The 26652-nt window shown below is 41.7% G+C and overlaps 1 protein-coding gene across 8 annotated transcripts in view; it reads left to right on the top strand.

Moving 5' to 3' along the window:
- ELMO1 (engulfment and cell motility 1) overlaps positions 1 to 26652 on the top strand; it is a 547361-nt gene that overhangs the window by 390104 nt on the left and 130605 nt on the right. The window contains exon 1 of one of the 8 annotated variants that reach the window (XM_067746736.1): positions 16235 to 16477. The exons of the other annotated variants lie outside the window; for them this stretch is intronic. The gene's annotated coding sequence lies outside the window, so the exon portion shown is untranslated. Of the gene's footprint in view, positions 1 to 16234; positions 16478 to 26652 lie in introns of those variants that run through there. 8 annotated transcript variants of the gene reach the window in all.

Here is a 26652-nt window from a genome sequence, read left to right as displayed (position 1 = left end):
CCACAACAGTGAGAGGCCCGAGTACCACAAAAAAAAAAATAGTGAGTGCTCAGTGTAGCTATGTGGGAGGAAGTCATTTAGGCAGGTAGTCAGTTCAGATATTATTCCCACACCTGACCAACACCTTCCCTAGGAAAGTTCTGAAGCCCACAGCTATCTCTTTTGGCGACAACTCATTCAGATCCCCTTCAGGTGCTCCCTTTGCTCTGTCCTTGTGAATACCCATACCTAGAATTTACCACAGTGAACTTCAATTGTCTGTCAGGTTTCTAGTGAGCAGAGCCTTGTTTTTTCTGTATTCTCGGAATCTACTCAGTATCTGGGATATAGAAGGTATTCAGTGTTACTGTCCCACAGCCATCATATACACAGCATGGCCACATCAGTGGTCCACTTTTGGTTAATAGTGTTACTATCCAACCTAAACTTTAAATGCCGTCCATCCTTTCAACAAACATTATTGTATTTTCACAACACAGTGGGCACTGCCTCAAGCACCAGGAATACAGAGGTAAACTAGACAGATGGTTCCTGCACTTATGGGGCTGGCAGTCTGGTGAGTTTCTATTTGGAAGTTTAGGGACTAGACCCTCTTTATGAAACTAGTCAGTGACCAAAGTCACTACAATCACTGTTAGGTCCTCTGCCTTCTCATCATTGCCTTGATTCAGATATTCCTCTTCTCTGCAAATCTGGTAGACTGAATGGCTGGTTGCAGTTCTTCACTGCTCCATGGGAGTGGTATATCTCCACATCCTTGCCATGACATCATGGTGAGTGAAGTGTATTTCTCCTGCCCTTCAACTTTTGACTTGGTCAAGTGATTTGTTTGGGCCAGTGAGATATTCATGGATGTGAAGTGAGCAGAGGCCTGACTATGGCCCGTGTGGTTGGGTTGGGTTCTTGCATTCTACCTTCATCATGAGATGAAGTATATAACCTGAGCAGCCACTACCCCTTCATTGTAGGTCCCAGAATGAGGCATATGGATTATAGTTTCCTTACCTAGCCCATAGAATTACAGCTTAAAACAGCTACCTTAGCTGACCTATAGACCTGTGAGTGTAAGAAGAGCTTCTTAGCTGTTGGGATTATTTGTTACACAGCACTGGTAATAGCTGACTAAGAAACCAACTATTGCAGTAACTTATCTCCCAGCTTCAAAACCTTCCCACTTTCCAAATGTCCTCAACACAGATCTGACCATATCATACTTGATTTAATCCACATCGGTGGCTGTCCATTGCCTGCCTTATAAAGTTTCATAACCTTAGCAAGATGTTCAGATTTCTCTTCAATTGGCCTAACATACTTTTCCTGCTTCATCCCCATATCTTCACCCTGCACCTGTCCTAAGCTCTGCATATCCTGAACTTCCCATCATTCCTTGCATATGCCATCATGCTTTCCTAGCTGAGGTGTTTGCTCATCCTCCTTCCCTCTGCCAGAAATGTCTTCCTCCATCTGCCTGTTGAAATTCTACTTTAGGATTTTGCACAAGTGCCACCCCAGTAAGATGGTTACCATCTCCGTTTCATTCAGAATGAAATTCTGCCCCTCTGCCTTCACAGCATGGAATTCAAAATTTCTTTTGGAAAATATCTTTGAACTATAGACTAGTAGTTTATTTACAAAGCTATCTTTCTAAATTAAGTAAACATGTCGTCGGAAGCAAGAACTATAGCTTTAAATCTTAATATGGTCACTGTTGTTCTATTCCTAGAGACTATAGGTACTAAGTATTCTGCAGTTCTGCGGAATAAAGGATTTTCTTGCCCCAAATTCCAACAGACCTTATTGAGAAACACTTCTAGACCGTTTTTTCTGAATCTCTTCTTCAGATGTCAAAACTTTGAGGGAGTTACAAATGGATTTGGCCATTCATTTCTTAAGAAAAATGAAAATTATTTTCCCACATCTGTAGCTTTATATAAGATGGATGGAAAGCCTCAAACACATTGAACAGTTGCAAAATAAACTGAACTTCTTTTTTCCAAGGAGAGTGGTTGGACCCCCTAGTTAAAAAGAAATCCCTCTATTTTATTTTTTCACCTTCACTCATTTCTTATATCCCTCTTAGATCTGCTTAATTCACATGCCCTGGCCATTTGGGGAGTACTCTGTTTCTCCCTAGTCCTGTTTCCGGGCCACTGGGGAAAATAGTGCCGATAATGGCATGTATCCTTTCACAAGATGGCCACCGAGAGACTTTCCAGTGCAGAGGACAGACGTGCCTGCCAGCAGTCCATCCCATTTAGGTGACTCCTCTCTCCCTGAGCACACCCAAGAAACTTGTACCTGTATAGCATGTCAGATAGTAAACGTGAGCGCACCATGCAGTTCACAAAAATTATCTTTTGTATTTTACCTTTACCTCCCAAATTTCTCTTAAATTAGAAAAAACAAAGTTGCATTCCTCAAGAGTCTCTTAAGAGCAGGAAGATTTGATTCGTGCCGCAGTGATTGTGTGTTTTAAGTGCTGGAGGAAGTCAAGTGCCTGGAACTCTTCTGGTCCCGATTTCCTTATTTCTCTTTCACATATCCGTTTGCGTGGCTTGGCTTGATTCGAGGTGTATGGCATATGGCTTTTTGCCGCTTGAGCTGCCACAGAAGTAAATGTCACTGGCATATAATGCCAGATTTCCATTTTTTGAATCACAGAGCATGGGATTCTGTCTGAAAGCTCCCAGGCCGCTGTGTGTTCTTAAAGCAGAAGCAGAAAAGGATAAGAACCACATCTCAGAGATGCTCTTCCTATTAAAATGTGTCTATTGCAATAAGAAGTACATGTAAAATGGAGATGCTGTTGCCCTCAAGTGTGTTAGAAAAAGCTGCTTGGCTTGTTTTATTGGGCACTGGGCAACCCTGGATATCTGTTCCAAGCCTCAACTAGGCAGATATCAGTCAGGACTGTAGAGTTGGTTATGAATTTTTTCAGACCGAGAAAATTCAGTGGTGCACGTACCAGAAAACATACGACTGTGAATAAAAGATATTGATGGTTTTTTGATGCAGTTTACCAAAATTTTGTATTCATTACACTTTCAAGTTATAGAGCTCTTTAGGACAGACTTGGCTGAGGAAAGAGCCCAGAAGCTGCCACAGGCCTAGCCTCGGCCTTGGCTTCCCACTTCACCCTCCTCACTGCCCTCACCACCTCACTCCCAATCCCCTCCCATGGCCGAGGAATCAAGAGGAGGGGTTGGAAATTCACAAAGAAGCAAGAAGTTCCGTCAATAAGTCAAGAGCATTGATCCTGAACCCAGAGTGGGATTCAAACCCTCGTGCTGAGTGATCTTTGGCAGATTAATTACCTTGCTCTGTTTCTCAGTCTCTTCATCTGTGAAATAATATAGTTGGAACTTAATATAGTTGTCCTTAAGGATTAACTGAGCCACTAGGAACCTGATCATATGAAATGGGCAATATTTGACCATTTCTGAATTGCAAAATTGGAAATTCTTTATGGTTTATCCTAATAAAGCACTTGGGCCATTCCCATGAGGATTACACAGTGCTCCAGATGAGGCATAGGAGGCGTTAGGTCTGGCTTTAGTTTAGTTAGTTAGTTCTGGCTTTAGTTAGTTCTGGCTTTAGTTTAGTTAGTTAGTTCTGGCTTTAGTTAGTTCTGGCTTTAGTTTAGTACATGACCCTGGGCGGTTCTCCTACACCTGCACTCAACACCTCTTTCCTTTGTAGACAGAGGTGGCACCTGAGATGATTCCTCCCTCTGTGCTTTGAATTCTCTTGCTTGTCATATCTGCTCCAGGACTCTACGCACTAGTCTCCTTTCTAATCCTCACATCATCAATCTCGTCCTCTTGGGTGCTGTCTTCTCACCAGCATAAAAATGTACTCAAATCTCTTGCATTTTAAAAAAACAAATAAATAACTCCTTCTCAATCCTCTCTCCACCTCAAGCCAGGTTTCCTCAAATAGTTGCCTCTATGTACCATGTCTTTTTTTCCCTTGCCATTAACTTATTAATCCACTGCAACCTGTCTTCTGCCCTCACTAAAAATATAACTCAGTAGAAGGAGAGAAATAGGACTCTAAAAAGCGCTAAATTATACTGTCAATACTTGAAGACCTCTTTAGCCACAAAAGCCACCAGTTGTGACAAAGTCAAGAATGACCTCTGATGGACATTTTAAAATCTCTGTCTTATTTGCCTTCTTTGGAGCACTTTACCCTGTTAGCCACTCTCTTCTTAAAAACTATCTTACTGTGGCTTTGGAAATGAACACATACACAAGATACATACATGATACGCTATACATATTAAAGGAAGAAATAAAATAATTATCGTTGTTCCAGTTACTAGAGATATTTTTAGACAAAAAATTTTTAAAGATAACTAAAAATATAACAGCTCAAGAAGAGAAATACGACTCTAAAATGCACTAATCCACATTTTGAATACTCGAAAACCACTTTAAAGGCATAATTTCTAAGAGGCAAGTGGAGATTGAGAGGAATCATTGAGTTGTTCTAATTTAAGACTGGAAAGAAGTTACATTGTTACGAATCTGTGTTCTGATGAAAAAGACATCAAAAAATTTATAAAAATAAATCTTTTATCCATTACTCCTTTATACTTATTGGCACCCTCCCTCCTCCCTCTTCATTTTCTTCTCTTCACCTAATAATCTCTCCGGTCCTGTTTTTTTCACCCCTGTTCCTCTTTCAAGTTCTTTACACTCTCTTTTGTTCCCTGCACGGCCAAATTTTCCAAGAGAGATTGCAATCTCCTTGCGCACCTCCTCCACTCGCTGTGGTCTGACATTCACCCAAGTCCACCTACTGAGACTGCTGCATCTAGGTCAGCAGTCACCGCCTGAGTTTCAATCTGACAGCCTGTTCCCTATGTTCATCCTGTTCCATGGCCCTAAAGCCCTGGCTCGTGTCCCCACCTGTGCTTCCTGGGATCCTCTCCATTCCTTGACTCCCAAAACACTGAGACCACCTCTCAGTGACCCCATAAGCATAGGCATTCCCCCAGGCCTTCTTCTGGTTTCTCTCCTATCGCTTCCTCCTCCCTACCCACAGCCTCTCATCTTCAGTCATCCATCGACTCCACGAGTGGCACCTTGTCTCTTAGACTTGGAACCTTGGAATGATCCCTGGCTCTCCTCACCTCTTCTCCCAACGGGTCCCCTGATCCTGTGGGTCCAGCAGCATATGATAAAGGGTCATCTGGCTTTAACTGCTCTTACCCTGCCTCCTGCCACCATTACCTCTGGTGTAGACTGTGTTTGTCTTTTAATGTTCTCCCTGAATCTGGACTCAGCCCACCTATAAGTTCTCTTTCCCCTAGCTGCCAGAAACACCTTTCTAGAACACAAGTCTTCTAACAACACATCCATACTCAAAAACCTTCGGCTTCCCCTTCTTACAGCATGATAGCAAAAGCTCCACTATTCTGTTGTGAACCACTTTTCTAAATGAAATGCTGATTGCACCCTGCAAAACACCCCCTACTAACCTGTAATTAATCATATTGATGGCTCCCCAAGCATGCCTTGCACATCCAAGTCTCTATCTTTACCAATGTTCCCTCAACAAGGAAGACCCTTCACTTTTTCTGTTGAAATTCTGCCCATCCTTTCAAGGCCCAGCCCATGGGTTCTGCAGAGCCCTTCCAAGGAGACATAATTAATTTTCTTCTTTTAGATGCACTTTCTTTTTCCCTTTCTTGTATCACTTAACATGCTTGGCCATACCTTGAGTTTGAGAACTTCTTTTAGCCAGTTAGCTTGCTTCAAACAGGTCCCTAACCACCCCTTATCCCACCTCATGGCTACTTTGAGGCAACACTGTGGAATCCTGGAAGGACCCATTGAAAACCATGGTCTTGGATTATAGTTAGTTACCTGCACTCTCTCCTTCTTGGCTCTACTCCTGAGAATAAGGACAGATTCTGCCTCGTCGTTCTATCCCAAGGTGCCTACCAAAAATTATACAGTTGCTCAACAGACATTCCATGGATTGAATCTTTATCCTTCCACTAATGGAAAAAAAGAAAAAAGCTGATCATGTTTATTTTTTTAATAAGATAATCATGTTTTAAAATGAAAAAAAGCACATCCCAGAACAGACTTTGCAAACTGTAGAACAAATTCATTCTTAAGTGAAATGTATTATTGTGTGGCTACAATGAGACAGGAGAAGGAGTGATAGATGCTTCAGAGTGACAATTTCTTTCTGGACCGGGAAAAAAATTAAGGCACTTCCAGGAGAGAAAGAAAAGAAATACTGTGTGTGTGTACCTTAAAAACACCTTTAGATTTTGTTTTGGTGGTATTTAGTGCCTGACAAAAGCCAATTGATTTTTTGTGCTGGCGTGCACTCCTGCACAGAGACCAGGGCCTGAGATGCTACAAACACATTCACAACCCAAACCAGGCTGTGGCTGAGCCTGGGAGACCTAGCCTCCAGTTGTTTGTGAGGTTGATTACCTCCCATCCTTCCCTCGCTTTTTTATATCGGGTGGAAGACCTGGAGCTCCCTCTGCAAAAAAGAAAGGAGGAATTGGCATCCCCAGTGACATTAAAGGGTCCCTTGCTACCATTTTGTTGGCAGAAACCTTGACATTTCAGAGAATTTTAAGAAACAAATTGGGACAAATTTCCTGTTGGGAAATTCACCAACAATTGATGACCCTCACTTATAAAGCCATGCAATACAATCCAGCTATTTAGAATCATCGACATTCCAGTGAGAAAACGAAAGGTCTGTGTATAGATGTTCATGTCATTGTTATTTACAGAAGGAAGAAAATGAAAATTAAACCAACAATTTAACAATGAGAAGATGATAAATTAATTTATGGCCACATTTATTTATATGTCAGATTTTTCAGTCATTTAAAATGATATTTGTGAGTAGTATTTAAATATAAGAAAACATTTTTTAATATTATATCAAATGTAGTGAGGGAGCAGGATGCAACATTATATCTCAACCAAGTAAAACTATGAACAAAAAAGCTCTTAACATTAAATTTGAACGATTTTAACAATGGTTTCTTCTTCACGGTGTGATTAATTGTAATTTTTTTCTCTTAAATTAAGTTTTAATGTTAAGCATGTTCTCTACTGAGCATGTATGTTCTTACAGTCATATTTTAAAAGACAAGTTTAAAGTATGGGAGTACAGAACTGTCACTAAGCTCCAGTTGTAGTCTGTTAAGTGGTACAGGTCTAGAGGGAATTCTTTGACCTCTACACCCCACATTATACACTCAGGCTAAGTTTGTTTAGTCTTCCTTAAAATAAAGCATGGGGTTGAGCCAGCTGTGCCAGCTGAGCCAGTGCCCTGCATCTTCAACCTGAAGTTGATTGGTACTAAGATCAAAACCCTCTGAGGCTCCATTTGAGGAAGACTCATTAACTGGAAAAAAGTTCTGAGCAGATGTTACATCCTTGAAAAAGTGAGCCAGATCACAGACAGAGCGGGTCCCAGCACCTGGGCTGCTTATAAAATGGGTTTGCGAAAGGGAGGTTTCCAGCTGCTTTCCAGTGCACCCTCTTCCTTCTGACGTTGGGGATGCAGAAGTGGGAGGAGGGAGGAATGGGAGAAAACATGAGATGAGTCACTGAGATGTCTTCAAAGATATACTCATCTCATAACTTTATCCATGATGTTGGGTAGAGTGACAGAGAAGTACTCAGAAGGATTTTATCACTTCCCTAAGTGTAAAGGTTTGCAAAAAGATTCTGTATTTTTGGCTAAGGTATCAGAGACATGTAGAGATGGTGTTCCTAGTGTTGTGTGAATAAATCTGACTCTAAGGAGTTCACAGCATTGGGCATAGCCCTGGAAAGAGATAATTACAAAAGAATGTGGCATGCAACAGCAAAAGCCCATACGTTGTATGAAAGTAATTCAAAGGAGGGATTATATAGGAGAAGGACTCTACTTAGAAGGGTTTTAATGTATGAATAGAAGCTTACCAGGTGAGCAGAAGAGAACTGACTGGGAAAAGACATGAAATAGAATGAATACATCAAGAGAAAACTTAATAAATGGAGCTCTCTTGCTTTCAAGATTTTAAGGTTGTATTCTTGGGTTCCCAAGACTTGAAAGAAAAAACATGAAGAAACATGTGAAAGCATATTGTCAGTACTTCCTAAACATTAGTTGAATGAGTTGGAGGCCCAAATTCCTTACTTAAAAACTGGACTTTTTTGGTGAAAGATATTTTTTCAGTGTATGTACAGAACAACTGAGATGTCTGACACACAATAGATTGCCCCCAAATATAAACAAGAGCACTTATTCATGGTTGAACATATGTCATTTTTTGAAATATTTGCTTCACAATTCTCATGCTTGTCACTGCATTAAGAGAATTATGGGCAATGCATCTTGGAAATCATGTTTCATATTTGCTGTGGGATGACTTGGAGGGAGAGCATTTTTGCATTTAAAATGGATTGATTATTGCCCTCTGGGTCCAATTTTTATTTATATTATCAAATTAACTCTTTCCTGCAATTACTGGCTTTAAAAATGCAGGCCAGTACTGATCAATAAAATAAAATTATACTTTGGTCTGAATTTAATTACTGCACAAATGAGGTTGCAGAGCTCATTCTTTGTGAGAGTTGAGAATAACCTGTTAATATCATTTGCCTAGGGGTCATGGTTCACATTAAAAAGCTTTCTTTAATTGGAAGTAGGATAGAGAACAGTTTGCAAGCAATCTGGCTCTGACAAGCTGATGATATTGAAGGACTGAGATTAAAAATAAGCCTGTCCTTGTGGTGGCAATGCCGGTTTGCCATGAGTGTTCACACTCTGAGTTGGTTTTTCTAGAGAAGCGCTGGGTTATTGCTGATATTGAAGCACTGGACACATGGTTGTAACGTGACTGGCTTCTGACAAAGCCAGCTCCTTTATCAAGGGACAAAGTAAAATAACTGAGTTCAAACAGAACTCAGCCTAGAGTTTCATACGGTGACCCCCTTGGTCCTGTGGGTGTCCTCACCTTGTGGTTTCATACCTGGCTCTGTACAGACCTCTTGGACCTTATTCCAAGCCCTCAGACTCTTTTGCTTTGCCCATCCCCTTCCACATCAGATCATGACCTCCTGAAATCTGACAGACTAAATCTCTAGTGCCTTCCTCTTCCTCCCTCCTTGCCTGAATAAACCACATCTATTTATCTTCTTGATCTTCTTGGCTTCCCTCTTGCCCAGCAAACCCTCTGTCCTTCCCCTTCATCCCTGGCTTACCCTGTTCCGTTGCAGTGTAAGCCCTGTTATAACAGGAGACCAGGACACATAGTTTGTCTGTGAATCTGTAAGCAGAAAGAGCAGAGAAAGTGAGGGCATCAAATGTCAACCATTTGATGAAACAATAGATTTAATCTCTACCAACTGCAATGCAATTGGTCCTTTTATTGAGAATATCAGAAACTAAATTTTTTCTCAAAAGGTAGAATTATTTGCATGTGAAATTCTGTGTTTTTCAGAATTGAGAAAGGTTTACTTATGCATTAGATCTGAAAATCAAGAATGTGATGACAGCCCAGAATCATCCCTTTTCCTAGTGGTGAAGACGCTGTTTCCCATTTTGCATCGTCTAAAGAATAATCTACCATTGGCCCAGTAGCTTTTTGCCACCATATTGCCAGTGGACATGTTTGGCAAGGCTGAGCTGAGGATTTTGGCATTTTCATTTTTCCTTTTGGCATGAGTTTTCATCACCCTGCAGTTCTGGAATGCGCTTCCATAGTGTACTTGAAAAATTTGAGCTGGCAAGACCATAAGCTTTCAGAATTCACCAACTATTCCTTTAAAGGCAGCCAGAATTATAAGAGATGCATCATATTAGGCCTTGCTAGCACTTCTGGCCCCCACGGTCTTCTCAGGTCAGCTCATTCCATTTGGTCAAGTTCTTCACACCCCAAGGACTTCTAGACCTTGACTCTCCAACCTTATGAGTGCAAATCATGGCCACCACCTATCAGAGGTCTGTACTCTGGAAGAGGAAAGAAGAAATGCATGGGTTGGAGGCTTGTTTATAGATGGGTTTGCACTTCGTGGATCTGGTTTTATTTCAGTGTTTGTAGGTTTTGCTGATATTTTAGGCATTTTTAAGGGAAATACAAAAATAGCAAAGTTCAGGGACATAAACTTCTTCATACTAACGTCTCATAATATGAGTTACAAAATATAACGCAGTCTTAGGATGCTAGTGCGACTATCTCGCCTGCTCTAGACTCCTTACTTATGGGAGTCCTGAGGCATGGTGCAGTATACTGCTAATGGTGCTTCACAGACAGACACCTGACTTTGAATCCTGAGTCTACCATTTACTGGATGGCGACTGTAGACATTCTACTTAAATATCACGGATCTTAATACCCTTTTTGGAAAACAGGCATTATTATGATATTGGCCAATTGTAGGTTCTGCATATGCATTTGCTATTATTTCTCTCATCTTTCCATGGATGTTGAGGCTACGTCACATAGAGCTTAGCGTCCTGGGACCTAAAGATACAGACATTATAACAGACTTTGTCAGTTCTGCTTATGATCACCTCATCATGAAGATGAGGAAAAGAGAAGCGGCTGTCTGTGTGTGGGGATTTGTCTATGGGATGTTGTCGTGATTCTCTCCCCTTGGGGATAAAAAGATATGTAAAAGTTATCCAGACCATGTTTAGTTGAGGTTTTACATATGTTTTCATTTTAAAATACACCCTGTAAAAAAATCAGAGCTAACTATATACTGGCCAGCCCAACCAACTAGAGAAACATCTCTCGATATCTCTTGAATGAAATAAAGCTACAGAATGGACCAACAGTAGTTACACTTCTGACCTATTAGGACAGAGTCCTTACTTCTGACCTCACACGCTTGGGGAATATGGTCTGGTCCAGTCTGTCCTGGGACTGTTTCTGTTAGACAGGGTAGAATTGAAGTCAGCGTGTGGGTGTTCTCACAGTAGGGAGAGGGGGTGCCTGAAGAAGGCTAAGATGTCGTTGGAGGTGGGCCTTGTGCATTAGGCACCCTACTTGTTCGAAGTTTACTTGTAGCTCAGTTTGACCCTAATGACCTCCCTCCCTCCTAAGAACGAATCAACCAAGCAAAAATGGGACTCAGTGTGGCCATGTCATGAATTAAGGAGGTCATTACCATCACATTCATTGCCAGCAATGAACACGAATCCTGATGAAATGGATGCCCAGCTTGTGGAAGTAATCTCTTTGGGACCAAGAGTTGGCAAATAGGAGGACTGGCTATTAGTGCCACCTCTTTATAACTCAGTGAGTAGAATCTTCTTCAGCTCTCTTTCAAATGCCCAATATAAATGGTGCTCATTTTAGTTAAAACCTGTAGGTAGACTAAGGAAAATGCAGAAATCACCCCACAATAGTCACTATTTTCTGATCCCAAAATGTATTGTCCCCTAATGTAATTCTTTCTTGAGTTGTATATTTATTTTTAAAGCATTACAAAGTTATATGACTTACATCAAATTTGGTAATAATTACATTTAATAAACCATGTTTATGGAAAAGAATAGAATTTAATTAGCTTGAATCTTTCCCTAAGAAAAGCCTGGATAAATGGTACCGGCAGTGCCTACCTGGAACGGAGCAGAGAGCACAGGCTGTAATGTGTAGGTGAAATGGAAAGAGATTTCTTCTGATTTTTTTCAGATGCCCCAGCATGATTACTTCTCCCTGAATTTTCCAGGTATTGGATGCTGTGATTCCCTTCTCCTGTCTGTAGACACCATATAATAAATCTGAATGTGTTCGGAAGCTTGATGACACACTACCAACAATACATTTTGAGCCTCCAGTGTGCAAGTCCATTAAATGTATGCTTCATACCAGTTCTTGAGGACTTGACAAGCAGAAATTCAAATATCAAGCTAATAAAATCCAGGTTTCCCTGTTTTTTGAGCTCCAGCAGCAGCTCTCTTTTTTTTAATTGAAGTAGAGTTGATTTACAATGTTGTGTTAACTTCTGCTGTGCAGCAAAGTGATTCAGTTATACATATGTATTCTTTTTCATATTCTTTTCCATTATGGTTTAGAACAGGATATTGAATATAGTTCCCTGTGCTATACAGTAGGACCTTGTTGTTTATCCATTCTCTATATAACAGTTTGCATCCATCAACAGCCTCTAAGCTTGTATATGCTCATTTCATTACATAGCCTAGAAAGGGAAGAATACCCAATAATGGCCAAGTTAACTCACTCAGTCTGTGATCTCAGTAACAAAACTACGAGACAAGTTTCCATGGGAAAAATTTTGGGAAGATTTTCCAAAGACTCTGTAGCTATTCTGTATAAAGTGACTCCTTTGGAAATGTGGATGCAGCTGCTTATTTTCCAGAACTAAAACCATGACTAGCTAGGTGAACCAAAGTTCCTGCTAGCTAGCTTTTGAATAGAGGAGGGGAGTGGATCAGACTGAAGGCCAAAAAGTATTCTCTGTCTTCCTTGCAATTTTGTCTTAAAAATGAACTTTCTAGAAAAAAATTACCCAAAGATAATATGTGATTGTTCACGCTAATATGTGATCTACCTGTCTTCTTGCTGGCAGGTCTGATAGCATCTCTCACTACCTGGTGAATCTGGTCTTCAGGAGCTCACGTGTTCTTTCTTCACATACCTGCTCACCAGCATAGCTACTGAGCCCAAACTGTGCTACCGTACCCACCCTCAACTCTAAAATTGGTAGTCAGTCAAAGGAACGTTACCTTGTTCTGATGTAAATGGGTCCTTTGGGGTGGCCTGGAGTAGTGAGATGCCCCCATTCTCAAAAAAAAAAAATGCCCTTCTCCATTTTATACATTAAAAATTAATTTAGGGTTAGTCTTTTCTTCCTTTATTTAAACCTGTCTTAGCAGTGATTCTCAAGCTGTGGTGTATATAAGAATCCCCTGGAGAGTTTGGGAAAATGTTCCTCAGCTCCACTCCTGACATTGTGGGTTAGGAGGGATGCAATGGGATCCCGGCAACCTGCATTTTGTTGAGAAGTCCAAGTGATTCTGATCCGGGTGGTCCCTGTACATCACACTTAAAGAAACTGGAGCTAGAATCTTTTTGTTCACATCCCAGCTCTGCCGCTTTTTATCTTCGTGACCGTGGTCAAGTTACTTAACTTCCTTATGCTTCCACTTCCTCATGGTTATTATAGGGATAATAATAATACCTCATAGGGCTGTTGTGAGGCTTAAATTGGTTAAGCCAGATCACGTGCTACCTGGACTATTAACTGCTTCATAGATGTTTAGCTACATCAGTCCAACATGTTATGGGTGCCTTGAAACTGACCGTTTAATCAGGTTGATATGCTGTTAACTTGTTGCTGAGAGTATCTGGGGAATATATTGAGTTATGTAAGTGTGTTTGGGGCGTGAGGGCAGGGAGTCATTTAGTGAAGTACTTCAGTGGCTTGTCATTGCTTACAGGATAAAAACCAAACTCCTGAACATGATTTCTGGGGCCCTGCAGGTCTGGCCTCTGCTTGCTGTCAAAGCTTATCTCACACCATCCTTTGACTCATTCTCACTCTGATGAGCCACTCTTGGCTTCTTTCAGGTTTTCAAAGATGTCACCCTCCCTTGTAGGCAGTGCACGTCTAGGCAGGCCCTTTGCGTGTATTATTCCTTATGTCTGAGACACTGTTCCCCTCACTTTCAATTCATTAACTTTTACTCTTCTTTGGATCTTAGCTCAAATATCACTTCCTCCAAGATATTCTTCTTTACCTCACTAAGTTCAGTCTCTTTTATTATTTGTGCTCATAGCACATAGCTCTCCTTCATCCCCCATACGAAAGTTACATTTTAATACTTTTTGTGTCCTCTGCTAGGGTCATTGTGCTGTAAGGCAAAAAGCATGCCAGTTTGTTTTGTCACTAGCACAGTTTTTGATTTTTGGTTTTTTTTGGGCACATAAACACTCACTAAATATTTGTTAAACAAATGATTAAATTTCCAACCAGGGAAGACCTGGTTGGAATGATGTTTCTGCATAAAAGCAGTGGCAATTTGGACAGTCTCAGGAGGGTGAGAGGGCAAAGGGTAGGTGTCCCCACGGCAGAGGAAGGTAGGCAGGCGAGGTTAGAAAGTTTCCAGAAAGGTGGTAGAGGAGACCTGAGATCACGCCCCTGGAGCATGGAGGTAGTCTGGACAGAGCTGAGAAAGACTGCTGGGTCCCTGGAAGGCAGAGCTGGGGTGAGAATTCCTTCCCAAGCTCACAGTGGCACAAAGAGACAAAATGGAAAGCTAGGACTCAGATTTTGGAGAGGGAAAATACAACATCAAGACCACTGGGCCAGAACTGAGCACTTGGAGACATGGTTTGGAGCAAGAGTCAGTTAGGAATAAAGGAGGTCCAGGGCTTATTAGACACTGGGTTATTAGACACTGGGCGTGTGGTAATGAAGAGCTCACCTTGCCTCCAAGGGCCAGAGACATGCAAAGAGCTGGTCTCAGCTCACTCGGAAGCCTGGTCTGTGTCTGGTTTTTTGGGGTTTTTTTGGCTGTGTTGGGTCTTCGTTGCTACACGCGGGCTTTCTCTGGTTGCGGCGAGTGGGGGCCACTTTTCGGTGCGGTGCGTGGGCTTCTCATTGCGGTGGCTTCTCTTGTTGTGGAGCACGGGCTCTAGGCGCATGGGCTTCAGTAGTTGTGGCACACGAGCTCAGTAGTTGTGGCTCACTGGCTCTAGAGTGCAGGCTCAGTAGTTGTGGCACACGGGTTTAGTTGCTCCGCGGCATGTGGGATCCCCCCGGACCAGGGCTCGAACCCGTGTCCCCTGCATTGGCAGGCGGATTCTTAACCGCTGCACCACCAGGGAAGCCCTGGTCTGTGTCATTGATAGTTTGAGGGCACCAGACTTGCAGAGACCATTAAGAAAGAAAAGGTTCTCCTTGAGATTCATTATGATGGGACAGAGAATAATTCCTTTCTCTCAAACTTAAGCCAGAATCATAGCCTTCTTTGACACTTGCCATTTTCAGTCAGTTTCTGTAGAATTGAGGACTTCCCACAGACCCACGTGGCAGATTACCACCATCTGATCCCCGTCCTGGGTTTGACCAGGCCAAGCAGCCATTCGTTGCTCAGTGGCGGCCCCTGTTGTTAAAGAGAAATGTAGCAGCATATCCAAAGTGTGACATAACTCTGGTCATGCAACCAGAAGAATTTGGAGCAAGCAGGGGAGGAGTCAGAGGGGATGTAAACGGACTGAGGAAATCCCCAGGGGGATTCTCCAGCGTTCAGGGTGCTTTGGTGAGGTGCTAATACAGAGAAGAAGCTGAGCCTAAAGGCTTTGTGCAAGCTTTCTTCCGCAAGCACCCGGTTTCGTCGCTTTGTTCCAAAGGTCTGCTAGGAATCGCCGCAGTGCCCTCCGAGAAATGCCATTGCAAACTTCTATTTGAGGGCTTTTAGGGCTGTTAGATGACAAATATTTTAAAAGCTACTGCACTAATTCTTTAGGTGACTTACAGTAAATTTTAATTAGAGGTGGAGGCACGGGAGGAGCTGTGTGTGTTTGTTTACGTCCTGAGTAGGAATCAGAGAATGGATCCTCCCGTGGGAACCCTGCTGGGATTCACTCTTGCATGAAGGCATTTATGGGTATGTGAGCACCCCTGGCATGCGTGTGCTATGTGTACAGAGTGAGGCTGTTACATGACATTTCTGGACAAAAACTGTATGTGAAGAAGAGGAGGGAGAAAGCAAACTCACAATCAAATAAAAGTAGGGAGGAGAGATGAGATTGCAGTTGATTATGGGTCTGGCAGCAGATGTTCTACATGAATCCAACTCGCTGCAGCCAGTCTGTTTCCATGGCAACAGAATCAGTAATTATTGAGCCCGGAGCTCCCCCCTCCTTTCTCCCAACAAGGTGGAGGCTGATGAATATGAACCATCTCCAGCCCACCACCAGCTCTTTCTTCTTCTTCTTCCTCCTCTTTTTCTTTTGTTTTTAGTTCCTTATAAGGGGAGAGTATTGAGTAGTACCAAGAAAAGGAGCTGTCTCTTTATTGATGAAAGAGCATAGGGCACTAAAATTAAATGAAGTTATTGTTTTCTCTTGTGATACTATAAGAGAAAAGCTCTTCCTAGAAAAGCCAATGATCTCCGAAGATGCTAAATAAATGAGCAGGAGTTTCCCTGAAATGGAGGCTCCCTTTGATTGGCTGATCTTTCTGCGATTCCTGCCAATCAGAGCACCCCTGGGCTCCAGCTCCATAAACATAAGCAAAGCTACATGCTTATTCTTCTGGACTTGAAGTGTATACCATTCAAAGGTGTGCGGCGGGTCTCCATTCACATGGCTCAACTGGAAACCTGTTTCGTGAATAAGCTTACTCAGGAACCATCTGATATTCCAGCACATTGTTCTTCTGGGGGTCGACTTTAAGTCATTTGGTGGCAACAGCAGCTTAGAAGCAGTATTTGTAGTTGGGAAAGATGGACTTACGGGAGCTCGGTGAGTAAACCTCAGTCGTACACATCTGTCTGCTGGTATTAGCAGCCTGAGCTAAAATGTAGCTTTGTCCTATTGTCTGCCGAGAAAACTGTGAATTGGAGCAAGCACATGGAAGAACAAGCATTCTGGGGTTCCCGTGATGTGTGAGCGTCTGTCTTCCAAAGGCTGCATGCACTGCTTGGTTATGACCGGATTTGTAGTTGACTGTGTATTATACTGGGACATCGGTTTGTCTAGTTAGGATCGGTGTGAAGAGTGGAGTTTTGCATTATCTCCCTGGGCACTGATCCATTTCAAAAGAAGATGCTTTTAAAACTAAATTTATAAGAGTCAACCCTGTGCATTGCTGGGAAGAGGGAGAAAGGTGCAGGAACGGAGCTGAGCTGTGAGCTGCTTGACTGTGTTGCTGGTGTTTGCATTGTGAAGGGAGATGTTATTACAATGGTCTGTCAAACACTTCTTCAGACCCTCAGCCACAGAAAGAAGTATCTCTTCTGGGTGTGCTGCCGTGCTCTGCTCGGGAACGGTGCAACTGAGCTAGGTCGTGTCCCTTTCTTCTTTTGTGAAACCAGTCTCCAAATTGAAATATGTCCTCTCTCTTTTTAAAAAATTATTTGCAGAAAGAGTTAGAGTACAGTCAGAGAGATTCTAGCTGTCAAAAACCATGCTTCTAAATGACTCTGTTTTGCATCCTTTTAAACCAGAGAGGGTTTGCAAAGTTGTATTCAAGGATTGGCTCTTTGCCAGGGAAGGGATGCTCTGGGCTATTGCTCTGCTCCCTGGGGTTTAACTTTCTGACACTGGTGATGAAATTTTCAATTTTGTTGGGTAGAAGAAGGAAGAATAAGAAAGCAGTGCTATAAACAGGCAATGGGGGGGGCAGCGTGTGAAAGGAGAAACTCTTTTCCTTCAGGGACCCTCCTAGCTGAAAACTTAAAAATATATGTGGCAAGACAGAACTCAAGGACTACACTCAAATGTAGGATTTTAGAGGAACTATAACCCTTCCAAACGAGAAGAGGAGAGGCATTGCTTTTGGTTTGGGTGCAGAGAGTGGCGGCTGAACTTGGGGCTTCCAGCTCTGCCTAAGAACCTCTCTCTCCCCAGCGTCTCTGTCTGCTGATTTTGTGATTTCCTATGTTATGTGCCTGGGAGGCTGACAGCACACTTGATGTCTTCTATTTACAGTCCACTTGGGTTCAAATAACAGAGAGAATAGAGAAAAAAAAACATTATCGTCTGGTTCATAAATATATGCACGTGAAAGAGTCACATATGGAAAATCTTACTGGCTCATCCTGTGAAACAACGTCCTATTGACAGAATAGTGTTGCGGGTCTTCACATGGCTCTACAATGGAAATTGCTGTGTCCTAAACGAGCTCTGTGATGAACGGGTAAAGAAACAAAAGAGCTAGGAATGTTTTGCCTGTGGAAGACTCGAAAGCAGGGTGAGGGTGATTGGGTGTTTAGGAGAGACCTTCTACTTCTGTGACCAGTAAAGAGATGGGGTTGACTCTCCGGAGGAGAAGAAGTGTTTCCCAACTCTGGGTGACTGCACACAACACGGGGGAAACCTGACCAGACTAAGTCAGTATCCTGTTTGTTAGCTGAAACGTCTCTAGAAATGTAGGCTGTCCTGTGATCCCAAGAAGCTCAAGATGGTGTGCTGGATTGAGAATTCCACTTGATGGGAGGCAAGCGTGAGCATCTCTCCCTGCTGCATCTCACTCCTCAGTACACCTCAACACAGGCACAATTTGGAGGAAGTCTGTTTTCTAGTGGCTGTGCGTTAAGTGACAGTCATCTCATTAGAATGACCTTCCATCCTCTTGGTCTCTTCTCTCCCCCACTAGTGTCACTTGACATGAGTGAAGTGCTGGCACCTGTTGGCAAGAATGAGAGAAGAAACAGCCTTTTATGGAAGCAGTCAAAATGTAAAAAAAAAAAAAAAAATTAAGAGTAGTTAATTAGCCTATTTTGGGATCATGGAAGTCTAAGAATTTGAAAGCTATGAAACTCTCCCCTGGCCTTAAGAAAATACATTTATGCCTAATCACATAATACTTCAGTGACAGCCCATTTCAGGGTCAAGTAAGATCTCTGCCCTGCGTGACTAGCCAAGAATTTATTGTACTCTCAAGTTCATTATCTCCTTTTTGCAAATCGGTCCACCGAATACGGCCACAGCCCTATCTCATTTAGCTGCTGCCTTAAGCAGTGGCTTCAGTACCTGAATGAGGTCCTGGACATTGTCACTTAAAGTCTGAGTTAAGAAGTTTTGGAAATGATTCTAGATCACGGTGGTTTTCTCACTCCTGAACTTGGAGGGTTGGTGAAGCTGGAGTTATGGGACTTGAAATGAAAATGCTCTTTCAGGGACCAGAATTAACTGCATATGCTTGTAACTGTTCTATTTGTTCCTGGGAGAGAAGGCTTCTTCCCACTGCCTCTTCCTGGCATTTGCAAGATGTGGGACATATTAGAAAGATAAATGTAAAGACAAAGAAAAGCGAATTCCCTTAGATTTTCAAGTGACCATCAGAGTTTCCCAGTATAAGTCAAAGTGAATCTAAATACATTGAATCTAATCCCTGAAATTCAGCACTGAGAGGGGAATCATAGGATTCCTCAGTTCTCCCAGCAGTTGAAATAAAATCAGTCTCAACAGGAATAGCTAACCTGCCTCGAGCATTAGCTGTGTGCCAGGCACTGTTCAATACATTTTATGTAGGTGTAATAACTCATTGAATCTTTATAACAGCCCAACAGCACTACTTGTACTCCTTATTTCCTAGATGAGGAAATGGAGTCACCAAAAATTTAAAGAACTTGTTTACGTTTATCCAGCTAGAAGCTGGCAGGTGCTTGGTGTGCTCACACAGTTGATCTACTTGTTTGCTGCATTCATGGATGGGTGGAGTCTGAGTGGGTAGGGAAGGAGGTCTCCTAGGCTATCAGTCTGACTAGTGGAGTCAAGGCACAGGGCGTTGAGCGAAACAGTCATTGCAATAATTAAAGTCAAATTAGAAAGGCACTTTGGGGTGGTTGGTTGAATTATTAATAATGCCATTTAAGAAAAAAATTTTGAACTAAGTAAAAACCTGTCACCAAAGTGTTGCATTTGTTCGCCCCTTTGTGTTCCTGTGTGACGTGCCACCTCATTCTGCAGAGTGTTTATTTGACTGGTGTGAACTGGGTCAGTTTCTATATGAGACCAGCTCCTCCTGGGCCATCTGTGAGAGGTGGAAGGTCGCCAGTTTCATGGCTGCCCTTTGCTTGCATTTGCCGGGAATGGTTTGCAGTTGCCATAGCAATGGTGAGGGTCATGACAGACCAGAACAACAGGGCAGCCAGTTAAGGGGTTTCATGTCTCGCAATGGCTGTGGGGATTACCAGGGCTACTGTGCTTTCTGAAGACCTTGTAAACAGGAGTGATGATCCCAGCTCAGAAAGAGATTCCAAATAGTAATAGTGGACATAAAAAGATGGAGCAACTGAAGACTCAGGTTAGGCCTGGAAATCGAGTGACATAGATTTCAAAATATGCACCCCAGAGTTGGGGTCATTGAGGGGACAGGGGTTATGTGGTTGGGGGTGGTAGGTCTTCAACTCCCACTTTAACCAGAGCATCTCCATTTCTGTCTGTTTTATAAACTGGCAATCCCCACTGAAGACTTACTAATGAAAAATGAAAGGGAAGGTTAGGCTACTAGAAGGAAAAATAAAAACTATTGATCTCAAAATTCCCGAATTGACATATAAAGAAATGAAAGACCAGAGCATATAAGCCAGCCCACACTACTATATGGAAAAGGAATCAGCAGGGGTCTTAGTAACAGCTTTTAAAAACATGGGTTATTTGTTATGCATGCCTAATGTTATGTAGTTTCTATTATTACACCAATTATGCATATGTGTAGAAGACAATTTAAATAACTGTTCAATAAATAATGTCCTACAGGGACAATATGGCAGATCTCTTTCTAGACCAGCACTGTCCAGTGGGAATACAATGCAAATTATGTATGTAATTTCAATTTTTTTAGTAGTCACATTAAAAAAGTAAAACAAAAACAAAACCCCAGGTCTATTCATTCTAATAATACATATTATTTAACCCAGTATGTCCAAAATATTATCCTTTCAGTATGCAACTATGAAATTATTAACAAAATATTTATATTCAGTTTTTCATGTTAAGTCTTTGAAATCTGATATATATTTTACACTTACAGCACAACACGATTTGGATACTGAATTTTCACAGGAAATCTATATTTAGATTTCACAAGATTTACAGTTACAAAAGTAGATTCAGGAATGGAAATTGTTCTTTAAAAGTTTTCCAGTAACTGAAGTATCCATTTTAAAACTTAAATTAGCTAAAATTAAATAAAATTTAAAACTTCAAAAACAAACAGTAAAGCAGAACAAACAAAAAAGCTTAATTGCACAGTCACGCTAACCACGTTTCAAGGTTCCCATGGCCATGTATGGTTAGTGGCTACTCTACCAGACAGTGCAGGTCTGGACCCTAACTCTCCTCTTAAACTAGGCCAGTTACTTTCCTCACTTCCTCGTCACTCCGTGGCACCTTCCTCTCTTTTATCTCCAGTAGATACCTGGCAGACTTGCCCTGGTAACAAAGAGACAAATAGAACAGTAGTATTCACAGATGTGTTTACCTTTGCCTTTAACCATTGCATGTGTCAAACCCAGCATGTGGCTAAATCTTGGTTTCTCCATTGCACTGTTTCGCATGGGGGAATTAAAAGGTGTGCCATTTCCCATTACGGAAAGTCAACACACCATCTGTGGCATTTCTCAGTCCTCAGATATCTTGGCCTTGCCACTCTCTGTGCTTTGGAACTACCTCCTTCAACTCAGTATGTTTAGGGAACGTGGGTTTCATTTTAATAATAAGCTAAGCAAACCAGAATAAGAAGGTAAATCTGCTTCAAACAGTTAATTCTCTATGAAGACAAGTATAAATTGAGGCTAAGGGACGATTTAATTGATGTCATCTTATTCAATTCTACAAATTTTGTTTAACTAGAAATTATTGACTGAATAGTTCTTCCAGTTAATTTGGTCTTAAAGTCTTTACCTTCAACATCAGATAACATCCTTATCTAAAGTTTTCTTTTTTTAGTATGAAAGCAACCATGAACACAGAATCAACCTCTGCAGTAACATGCTGCAAAGCCTCCTTAGAGGCATCCAGTCCCAGCCTCCTAAAGATGACCTGCAATTTCAGCCCAATCTGCAAGTGGAAGGATAAAGCTCACTCCAAGTTTGGTGCTCTTGAACTTTCCATTCCTAAAGAGCTGTTTTAGAAGTAGCACACAACACTGAGAAAGGAAAAATATCCATAGCGTTCAATACCATCCCTAGTATCAGGGACGCCTTCTAGTCCAACTCTGTCCATTTCTAGCATGTTGGACAGAATTGCCAAGGAGAATGCCTCGTGCACTTTAGCACTCAACAAACGTCTGTTGGGTTAAATTGTGTGGCTCCTTTGCAACTTCTTTCTTTTCATGGCATAACTTCATCTTTGTTTCTGAGGCAACAGTGGCAAACCAAGTAGATTAAACCATAGGCAGGGTTGAGTCTTAAGAGCCAGATGACTTGCTTTGTGAATCTGCTGATATTTGGCCAAGCCAACGGCTAATACACTCAATCAATCAGGAGCAGAAAGAAGTGCTGTGGGATTTCAGTGATTGCAGAGACACTGGGAACTAGCTGTATGTTACATAAGTAAAATTATCATTACAATAATTGTCTTTGCATTATCACAGGATTTTGAAGTTCCCTAATTTTCTGGCTTATTTCAAGCAAGCTGTGATATTTCTAGAAATACAGAACTAGAAAATTATTGGCATAGATGACAGAACAGTAGTCTTGGATTGTTGTCTCTAGTTTAAGAATGAAATTTACAAGTCACTTAACCCTTTATGCTCCTCAGCATCTTCACATGGGTAAAGAGTAGTTTAGACTTGGTGACTTCCAAAGTCTTGTATATGTCAAGCTTCGAAACAATCTATCCTCCATGGCCCATGCTCCATTGATCGTAGCAGTCTTTCCCACTATACCCAGATAGAGCCTTGGGATCCTTCTTAACACTGCTCTAAGCCAGCCACTGATAAGTGATCAGAATTGGCTTACAGCTGCAAATGATTTTTTCGTCCCTCTCTTAGGTCCTTTCCTCAGCTCTGTGCCTTGTGCAAGACTTTGGAAAGGAACGTACAGGGAATTATCATCAGTATGCAGGGTTCCAGCGATAAGGGAATGACAGTTCTTTACTCATCCCCTTGCTCAGCTGTTCCATGGAGGTGTTGCCATCTGACAAGGAGAGCTGCAGCCTGCACTTGGGGAGCTCACTTTCTCTTCCTTTGAGCTATAAGTGATGAGAGACCTGTCAAGGAGAGCAGTTCACTGGCATCATTCCCAGACCTGGAACATAATGAAATAAAATTTCATTCTGACTTGGTTGGAATTCTTCTAGCTGAACGTTCGAGATAGCATCTGGGGCAATTCTAACATCCAGTTGCCTAGTTGGAATGAAGCACCCATCAGCTAATGGCTTTCATGCAGTCAGGGCCTCTTGGGGCAAATCGTTTCTAACTAGAGCCAGCCAGTCCATAGGTCCCAGCAGGTAAGGTAGAACCCACTCATGTCTAAGGGGCCAGCAATGTGAAATCTGCATTTCAGAAGCTTTATTATTTACAGAGAGTGATATCAAGGCAGGAAATGTCTAAAAGCCACCAACACTGGTACTGCACCTAGACCTAGACTCCTCAACATTTAAGGCTTTAATCTGAGACTCGGGTTCTGGAGGTGTTATGTTAGTATTGTCCATTGACACTCGTTCTGGTACCCACAATAGTGATAGCAGGGCCATCCCCTTCCAGCTTTGGAGAGGGGTGGAGGTCAAGGGGCAAAGCCCCCATTCTAGATTCCGTGAGCCAGGTTCAAATGCCTTTGCAAATTAGACCCAACAGGATTTGCAAAGATCACCTTATGGGCAATCCCTGTCCACCCTAAATTTCCCAAGCACTGTGTAGATGACTGCTGAACCTCTCTGAACCCTAGTTTTCCTTATCTGTAAGAATGGAGGTAAAGGTACATATCTCACAGGGCTGTTGAATGAAAATTAGAGTGATGTCTGTATGAATGATTAGTATGCCATAATGCACTATGTAATGAGAAAATAGTATGATTACGTTCCTTGGGTAGAAGCCATTTATTTTTCATATCTCATAGAATGTCTAGCTCAGCTCTTTGGCTATGGAAGATTCTCTAATTGGACAACCAGGGTGCATGCTGGCTGCTCTCAAATCATGCTCCTAAATCCTCAGAGACTACCCAACTCCTGCTAGCACTGGAGGCCACCCAGAGAGAAGAGAGCACTTCACTTAGAACCAGAAGCCTGAGATAAAAGTCCCAGCTTAGCCACTAGCAAGGTTTAGGTCTTTCCATGTTACCTCTCCAGTCTTTAGTATTTCTTTTCTTCATGGATAAAATATAGATATTATCTACACTAAATTGACATATAGAAATGTCTAGAGGACAAATGAATTAACATATTCCATGTGCTTTGTGGATTGTAACATAAGGTATTACTATTATTATTTCAATCTAGTATCTCCTAACAACTCAGCCTTGTTTTTTGAGGAGGGATAATTGGGGAGATGTTTCTGGAGGCAGAGTACCAGAAGCTCCAGGATGGTGATGTATACTTTCCTGACTTTGGAAGCCAGTCAAGATCAAATGATATTATGCTTCTAGGCAGATGCCTGTGGCATTCAGGGAGGCTGTGAACTGCCATAAATAATTAGTGGCTTTTACATTTGTAAGTCAAGATGTTCTTGGTCTCTGCAGATGGCCTGTAAATCTTTCTGGATAGCCAAACCTTAGCCATATAGCACCAGCTCTGTCCTTCTTGAAAACACAATAAAAGCTTTGAAAAGCATTCATATTTGGGGTTCTTCTATATGCACGTTCTCAGCCACTTCTTGATCGCTTTCTTCCCCTCCCCTCCCCACCGCCACTGTCGCCAGCCAGGCGCTTCACACCCCCTGAATTACATATTCTGTCAAGAGAGGAGAAGAAGTGATTTCTTCCTTTGTAACGGTGGTGCTCTTTTTACTGAAATCCCATAACATCCTAGATCTTGAGGAAACCTGAGTCCTGGGGCAGCAAATAAATTTCATCTAGTGACAGCTTGGGTGCACTGGTGGTGGCTGCCCAGGGCTCCACATCTGGGCTCAGTGGTCCTGTGGGCAAGGAGAGGAGGGCAGCAGCATGCAGTTACCTTATTACAGGTAAAGAAAGGGAGGTTCAGGGAAATTCATTGACCTGCTAATACATTTCTGTTAACAAGGGCCAACAACCACATTTCCTTGCTCTCTCAGTTTATTCAACAACCAATACTTGCTGAATGCCTACTGCGTGTAAGTTCTAGGCCTTGGTATTATCAATGAACATAGATAATCTCTGAAGATCTATGAATTAACCTGCACAGAGCTTTATTTTTCAGGCAGTCTTTGGTGTTGGAACTGCCCAGAATACAGAGGCTATGATAAGAAACATTTCCAACAGACTAGTTATTTATATATTCATTAATTCATTCATGCATTCACTTATGCATTTATTTCCATGCCCAGTTCCATAAAGAATAAATATCCACTTTCAAAAATTGGGGCTTTGTAAGAGCTGTTTGAAAACAATTTGAAAGAAATTGATGAAAACAAATTGACCAATTACTGCCCTTATCTTCTGCCATGCCTCCTCCCAGCCTCCTTTTCGGCCTTGCTGGCACAGAGTTGGAAATGAACACAGAAGAAAATCTGAACTATAAGAGCAAACTCAAGAACTGTACACTATCTTAGTTTTGCAAAGCAACTTACAAGGTGAAATTTGGATGAACCAACTGTTTTTCACTTTACCAAAGGTTTCTGAACTGTTAGAATTATCAAAGGACAAAGAATGCAACTATGGTGATTGAGAACTGTGGCAATTCCATGTCACCTGGGTAGAGGTATAAATAGCAGTGGACAGGAAAATCTCTTAGCCAAAACTCTGAGCACTGTAGGTAACTCTACAATAATCACACTAACTGTGTGTGGTGATCTGTCTCTCTCTCCCATCCCTGGTTGATTGTCCTTCATAAGCTCACTCCCAGTCACTTGCGTCAAGGCCAGAGCAATGTCAGAAACACTGTCTGGTGGGTATATGAATTGTGCCCTCTCTGTGCTAGGCACTTTGCATATGCATAGGTCCTTATGATGGAATTTCCCAAACCTTTAAAAAATATTTCTAGTGTAACTATTATTTCTAAATTGCCACATGCCATGGTCTATCAGGATACAAGTTTTTACCAAAAAGTGCATCCCCATATACTCAAAGGATGAATGGAAGTAGGGAATCAGGGAACTTTTAGTGCTGATTCTCAGTATCTATCCTTTTTCCTAACATAGTTTCAGTACAGTGGTAAGAGCAATGTTAAAAGACCTTATATCTCCTTTTACACATAAGGAAACAGAGATGTAGAAGAGTTAGCTTATGACCCATCTAGTAAGTGGCAGAGTGCAGTTCAAATCCAGGTCTGTCTGACTCCCAGGCGTGTGTCCGTGTGTGTGTGTGTGTGTGTGTGTGTGTGTGCGTGTGCAAATGACTTCCAAGATATATATATATATATATATATATATATATATATATATATATATATATGTTTATGTTTATGTTTCATAGAAGTATGGTAGCATGATTAAGAGCTGACATTTTAGCATAAAATTCTATTATGATAAAATTCCATATGAGTAGAATCAAGATAGAATGGGGGAAATGGGAAGCAGAATGGGAATTTGAGTTCTAGGACAGAGGTTGGCAAAAGTGACTCCAATGGCCTATTCTTGTAAATGGAATTTGATTGGAATACAGCAATGCCTGTTTGTCTATATACTGTCTGTGGAATGGAATTTGATTGGAATACAGCAATGCCTGTTTGTCTATATACTGTCTGTGACTGCTCTCATGCTACAACAGCAATGTTGATTAGGGATGACAGATACTGCTTGGAAGGCCTAAAATAATATTTGGCCTTTTATATTAAAAGTTTGCTGACCTGTATTAGAGGAGAAAAATAAGGATGTAAAATTTCCAACTATTAAG

The sequence above is a fragment of the Pseudorca crassidens genome, chromosome 8 (genome assembly GCF_039906515.1).
Source record: "Pseudorca crassidens isolate mPseCra1 chromosome 8, mPseCra1.hap1, whole genome shotgun sequence".
Classification (NCBI taxonomy): domain Eukaryota; kingdom Metazoa; phylum Chordata; class Mammalia; order Artiodactyla; family Delphinidae; genus Pseudorca; species Pseudorca crassidens.
The sequence above is the reverse complement of the archived record's forward strand: the minus strand, read 5'-3'. Positions and strand labels throughout refer to the sequence as shown.